Below are 7547 nucleotides of genomic sequence, written 5' to 3' on the forward strand. Positions count from 1 at the left end.
TTCCCTCACAGTGACGCGGTACACGGAGTTGATGCACTCCCTTCGCAGCCATCTTCCTCAATCTGTAGTAGGTCTTAATGAATTGATTTTACTTTATTTTATTTGTTTTTTTGAAGCCACCTCAATGTTTATTGCAGCTCAATTTACAATAGCTAAACTATGGAACCAATCTAGGTGTCCTTCAACAGATGAATGGAAAAAGAAAATGTGGCGTATATATTTAATGGAACATTATTCAGCTTTTAAAAAATTGCTTATATTTTTAAATACATGACAATGGAATGCATCACAATTCTACTACACATATAGAACACAATTTTTATATGTCTGTTTGTATATAAAGTGTGTTCACACCAATTCATGTCTTCATATACGTGCTTTGTATAATAATGTCCATCACATTCCACCATTATTGCTAATCCCATGCCCCCTCCCTGCCCCTCCCACCCAAATACACACCAATATATACACACACAAATATAATAATTCCTAAAGTCTCTTATGATATCACATTTATTGATTCATTAATCTGCTCATTAATTCTCAAATGATATTTAGCATCTGCTATGTACACCATACCATGTCAAATGTGGCAAACATAAATAATATGCAATATGTTCAAATATTATAGTTGTGTTTTTATGGGTGATTCAAAACTATAAATAGATAATCATGATACCATTATATTCAAATAACAACAGATATGGATTCCAGAAGCCTATATATTCCTTCCTACAAGCCTTCCAATTTCCTAGTTACATGATGTTATGGTGAACTGAAGTGTGGTCCGCTATCTTCTCCAAAAGAGCTAATTTTTCCTATAAAAGGGATTCCTGATGTGGTGGGAAAGAGGGTGAGGTCACAGCATCAAAGAAAGAACTGCAAAATCACAAAGCAAAAGAATGTTAGCATGATGTGAATAGAAAATGAGAAATAACAACTGAAGAGAACTCTGATCTGGCAGAATACCAGCAATGTTTCTGGTATGAGAACATTTGTCTTGTCCCTTTAGAAGTTGTTCTTGATCACCTACTTGCCATTTCTGTATATTCCTTCATGATTCTAACATCTTATTTTAAGCCAAGAAAAGAGCTTTGAGCAATACTCATATTAAAATATTCATCCTGTTTCTTTGCTGCTTCCAGAAGAAGTTGACTTCTCATTGTCACTCTTCAGTGCAAAACAGGGAAGTAGGGAAAGAACAGCAAATGAGGACCAATGAGCTATGTCTGATTTGTCCACCAGCCTAAGTAATATAAACTATCTTCTTTTGATGTCTAAAAGTTTATTCAAAGTAGACATTTCAACTAATAACATGTACACGTGTACATTATATATGAACAAGGCCAAAGAGGAGGCACCCTAAAAGAAGGGGGTTTGAATCAACATTCACATTGAAGTATGACATTCCCAGTAACCTTTGTTACTCCAGTCTAAGACACTCATTGCCATTTCATTATTTCAACAATTTGCATGTTGGTGTCTACCTTTTAAAAATGATTGGAAGTGTTTTGGAAAGACCTGTGAACAGTGCTAATTAAGAATGTCTACAAAGAATCAAAGGGGTCAGAGAAGAGCACCCAAAATTGATCCTCTCAATGATGCTCACTCATCCACAGTCTTGGCACAGCTTTCCAAAGACCTTTATTAAGTCTGAGTGAGTTGTCAAAGATAAACAGATTAGAATACGAACTTTAAAACAAAAGTCTGAATTCGTAGTGAAAAATAAGCAGACAATTCTGTAATAAGTAACTCTAAAAGAAATTTATGAAAGTAAGTGAAGAGAAGATAGGATTTTGTAAATAATATAGTTAAAGAGAAATAAATACATTTTTCTAATTAAATATATTTTGCACTAAAATATTGGCAAATATTTATATTAAAGAAGTATATTAAGTAGAAAATATTTTGTTAGTAATTTATGAAAGAAGTTATATAAATGCATATATTTTGTGCTTTTTTAAAAATTATGCTCATTGACTGAAGCATGATTATAAGGACTTCAAGAACCATATGTTCAAGTAGATCAAGTAGGTGTAAATTACTATAAAACATAACTAATAAAATTTAAAGATCACTGGGGCTGCTAAACTACATTATGGCCTTTTATAGTTGCTTGGCTTTAGAAAGGTGTTTACAATTTTGGTACATCAGTGTCCTTAGTATAAAGTGGGTCTACTTTGCTTCATACAAGTTTAACAAAATTTAAAAGAGCCTATTGGTAGTTTATAAAGTCTCATGCACCTGAATAAAAAAGAACTCATTAACACATGTCCTATAATCTAAGCTCCTAAAGAAGACAACATGAATAAAAGCTTCTAACAAATCTACATATTAGGTCTCAAAGCAACCAACTTATTATCAAAGCCAAATCTCACAGTCAGACAATGATCTAATAATGTCCACACTGTTGTAATTCAATGACTTTCTACTTAAAGGTCATGAACAAAATACTGATTTTCTTTAATAGTCTATTCCTCACTTAGGAGAAAAAGGAAAACATTTGAGCTGTATTATGGAATTTTAGGGATGAGAATGTTATACTTATCACAGTTTCACTTTTGTAAGAAAAGTTAAGTGAGTGTGAATGTCAGAATGGGAATGATAAAGACACAGAATCAATGATAAATAATTATTATCCTGGATGAGGCAATTTCCGACACTCTCACACTGACAGTTAAGAGGTCTAACATACAACTTTTTTCCCTCTTACTAAAGGATGTTCCAGGATCTCAGAGATTCCAACAGCTCTCAGTTCCAGGTCTCTGAGTTCATACTGATGGGATTCCCAGGCATCCACAGCTGGCAGCACTGGCTCTCACTTCCCCTGGCTCTGCTCTACCTCTTAGCCCTTGGGGCCCATATCCTGATCCTGACCATCATCTACCAAGAAGCAAGTCTGCATCAGCCCATGTACTATTTCCTGGGCATCCTGGCTGTGGTGGACATGGGCCTGGCTACCACCATCATGCCCAAGATTTTGGCCATCTTATGGTTCAGTGCTAAGGCCATCAGCCTCCCTGAGTGCTTTGCTCAGATGTATGCCATCCATTGTTTTGTGGCCATGGAGTCAGGCATCTTTGTCTGCATGGCTATAGATAGATATGTAGCCGACCTCTGAGATATCCATCAATGTTACTGACTCTTTTGTGATCAAAGCAACAGTGTTCATGGCAGTTAGAAAGAGTCTGTGTCCAATTTCAGTGCCTGTGTTATCTGCTCAGAGAAATTACTGTTCTCAGAATCAAATTGAGTACTGTTTTTGTTCTAATCTTGGAGTCACTAGCCTCTCCTGTGATGACAGGAAAATCAACAGTATCAATCAGATATTTCTGGCTTGGCTGATTATGGGAAGTGATCTGTGTTTGATTATTGTATCATATGCTTTGATTCTTCGGTCTGTACTGAAGCTCAACTCCAAAGAAGCTGCATCCAAGGCCCTAAATACCTGCACTTCCCACCTCATCTTAATTCTATTCTTCTACACTGTGATTGTTGTTGTTTCTGTCACTCATAGTAGAGGAATGAAACTTCCCCTCATCCCAGTTCTACTCAATGTTCTACACAATGTTATCCCTCCTGCTCTCAACCCCATGGTGTGTGCCCTCAAGAACAAGGAGCTCAGGCAGGGATTATGCAAGGTGCTTGGGCTGAACATCAAGAGCAACTAACATGTAGGAGATACTGAGCCTTTTTATTTTTTTTTTTTTATATACTCACCCTTTACATTTATCAGTGACTGTGAATGTGAAAAGTTAATAATATTGACACTTTGGCAAGTTTTCATTTATCACAAGTAATTCATGGTAACAATCATAATTGGAGAACAATACAGGGGGAACTTTTATTTGAAATCTTTGTGTGTCAAAAAAAAATCTTCAAGACAAAAACTATCATAATGATGCTATTTGTTTCAAGGAATCTAAGGGAAAGATATATAGAATATACTTTTCATTATGTTTCATGGCTGCTATAAGTAGAACATCCAGAGGATGATGAATAGATGTGTTTGATCAGATACTTAACAATATTTAGTCTTAAATTTGACAGTTTAGTCTTTTTTATTAATTATTGATAGAGTAGAAATTATATTTGCATTTTTATTTGCCTTACTATCTGTCCTTATTTTTAATTAATTTATATTTTATTAGTACATTATAGTTATATGCAATACTGGGGTTTATATTGACATAATCATGCATGTATGGAATATAATTGGTTTCACTTCAGCCCTTGTACTTCCTTTTTATCTTTTCACTTTGATCCTTCTGTCTTCTTTCTTCTTCTCTACAGGTATTCCTTCTACCCATTTATAGTTTTTTTTTTCTAAAATTGGTGCTTTACAGATACAGAATTCACTAAAGGTATATTCATATATGTACAAAGCACAATTTGGTCAATTTCATTCCACATTTCCTCTTTTCCTATTCCCTCCCTGTCACCTACAAGCATACTCCACGATATCCTTTCTATTTCCATGGAATTCCGAACTCTGTTTTTCTTTAGTTTGGTCTAGCATCTGTACATCAGAGAAAATATTCAACCCTTGACTTTTGGAGTCTGGCTTATTTTACTTAGCATAATCTTACCCAATTTGATCCATTTACCAGAAAATTCCATAATTTCATTTTACTTTATGACTAAGTATAACTCCATTACATTTTCTTTATCCATTCATCTGTTGAAAGGCACCTGTTCATCTGTTGATTGTTGCCCAACTTGGCTGTTGGAAATGGCTGTTATAAAATCAATGTTCCTGAATCACTGTAGAATGCTACTTTTAGTTTCTATGGATAAATACCAAGGAGTGGCTATAACTGGGTCATATAGTGGTTCCATTTCTAGTCTTTGAGGAATCTCCATCCTACTTCCAAAATATTTGTACTAATTTGAAGTCCCATCGACAGCATGCCACTTTTTTTCCCCATATTGTTAACAGCATTTATTATTACTTGTATTTTTGATGGTTGCCATTTTAACTGGTGTGAGCTGAATTCTTAACGGAATTTTGATTTGCATTTCCTTGATTGCAAGAGATGGTGAATATTTTTTCATGTATATGTTGGTCTTTTGTATTTCTGCTTTTAAGACACATCTGCTTATTTCTTTGGATGATTTATTAATTGAGTTATTTGTTATATATATATATATATATATATATATATATATATATATATACACTCTAAATTTTAATCCTTTGTCAGAGGAGCAGCTGGCAAAGATCTCCCAGTCCATAGGCTATCTACTCATAGTCTTGTTTCCTTTACTATGGAAAAGATTTTTCAATTGATGCCTTCCCACTTATTGATTTTGGGTTTTATTTCTTGTACTTTAGATGCTTGATAAGGAAGTCAGTGCCTTTACCAAAATGTTGAAATGCTAAAATGGCATTTTTCCCTAGAAATTGCTGAGTTTCTGGTCTAAATCTAGATCTTTGATCCACTGGAGTTGAATTGTGCAGGGGGAAAGACAGGGGTGTAGTTTCATTCTTCTACGTTTTTTTTCCTCTTCACCAAGATGTTTGCGTTGGTTTGTCCTATATAACCTTTATAATGCTGAGGTAAGTTCTTCTATCACCACTTTCTCCACTGTTTTTGACATGGATGAATCCATGATTTTTGTCATATGCTTTTCCTGGATCTATGGAGAGGACCATATAATTCTTATTCTTAATTCTATTCGTGTGGTGAACTAGATTTTTCAATTCATTTATTTTGAAGAAATCTTGCATCTTTGGAATGAAACCCATTTGGTCATGGTGATCATCTTAATGTTTTTTTTAATGCAATTTGCTGAAGTTTTATTAAGAATTATTGCATTTATGTTTATCAGAGATGTTGAACTATAGTTTTATTTTCTTGATGTGTCTTTGTCTGATTTTGGTATCAATGTAATACTGGCTTTATAGAGTAAATTTGGAAGTGTCTCCTTCCTTCTATCCCATGAAATCATCTGAGGAGTATTGACATTAGTTCTTCCCTAAAAGTCTGATTGAAAGGGATTTCTTTATTGGAAGGCTTTTAATTGTTGTTTCAATATCATTGCTTGATATCAGTTTGTTTAAGCTGTCTACATCTTCATGATTCAATGTGGGTAGATGATATATTATCTAGAAATTTGTCTCTATCTTCACGTTTTCCAGTTTACTAGAGTGAAATTTTCAAAAGTTTCTAAAGATCCTCTGAATTTTAGAAGTGCCTGCATTAACATTTTGTATTTCTTCTCTAATTTGGTTGATTTTCTTTCTTTTGATTGGTTTGGCTAAGGATTTATCAATTTTGTTTAGCTTGTCAAAGAACCATTTCTTTGCTGCATTGTTCCTTTAAATCTTTTTTATTCTCAATTTCATTAATTCCTGTGTTCTGCTGATTTTAGAATTAGTTTGTTCTTCTCTTTCTAAGGCCTTGAGGTAAAAATTTAATTTATTTGCAACCTTTCTATATCTTAATCTTTACATATTATTAAGTATGAACTTCATGCTATAAACTTTTTAAATGTAGTTTGCCCATTTGATATATAGTACCTCAATTCTCATTTGTTTCAAAGAATTTTTTATGTCTCCCCTGATTTCTACTGTGATCTATTTCTCAAGAAGAAGAACACTTAATCTCCAAGTGTTAAGATAGTTTTTTAAATAAATCTTTTTAGTTGTTGATGGACACAATACCTTTATTTTATTTATTTATTTTTATGTGGGGCTGAGGATTGAACCCAGTTCCTCATATGTGCAAGGCAAGCTCTCTAACACCGAGTCACAACCCCAGCCCCAAGACAGTTTTTGTTTTTATCTTGTTGATTTCTAATTCCATTCCATCATAATCTGATGAGATATAAAGTATCTCAATTTTTTATTTGCTAAGACTTTTTTTGCGTCTTAAAATACTTAAGAAGAGTTCCACATCCTTCTGAGAAGAAAGTGAACTTGGTTGTCAATTTTTAATGAGCAAAGAATTTGAATACAACTTTCTCTAAGAAAATGTACAAATCACCAAGGAATACCTGTAAATATAATCAGCATCGTTAGTCATTAATATTAAGCAAAGTCAAGTCAAATTACAATAATGTATAATTATACCTGCTAAAATAGTTATCATTAAAAATTAGAAATCAGCAAGTGTTTATAGGCATATAGATATATTGCTATTGATATGTTAAGTAGTAGAACAGCTGTGAAAAAAATGTTTGGCAATTACTCAGGCAGTTAAAAACAATGGGGGGAAAAAAACCAGCATTTTGTTCCTTGGTATAGACCAAGCATAATGGAAAGCAACTGTTATAAAAAAAAAAAAAGTGTTCCTTTCTTTTATTGGTTCTTTTTAGTTATACATAATTGTGGAATTCATTTTGACAAACTTGTACAAGCATGGAATATAATTTTTTTCTAATTTAGTCCCCAGTATTTTATCTTTGCCTTCTCTTCTCCCTCCCAAGTTCCCTTCCCTCTGCTCTAATAATCTTTCTGCTATTTACTTACAGTTTTTTAAAAATTACTGTCATGTATGTAATGGTGAGATTCACTGTGATATATTCACACATGTACACAGAAA

General features: G+C 33.4%; 1 pseudogene; it reads left to right on the top strand.

Moving 5' to 3' along the window:
• Positions 1-1473: 1473 nt before the first annotated feature.
• On the top strand, positions 1474-3671 carry LOC143389048 (olfactory receptor 56B2-like; annotated as a pseudogene).
• Positions 3672-7547: the final 3876 nt, after the last annotated feature.

The sequence above is a fragment of the Callospermophilus lateralis genome, chromosome 2, assembly GCF_048772815.1.
Source record: "Callospermophilus lateralis isolate mCalLat2 chromosome 2, mCalLat2.hap1, whole genome shotgun sequence".
NCBI classification, from domain to species: Eukaryota; Metazoa; Chordata; class Mammalia; order Rodentia; family Sciuridae; genus Callospermophilus; species Callospermophilus lateralis.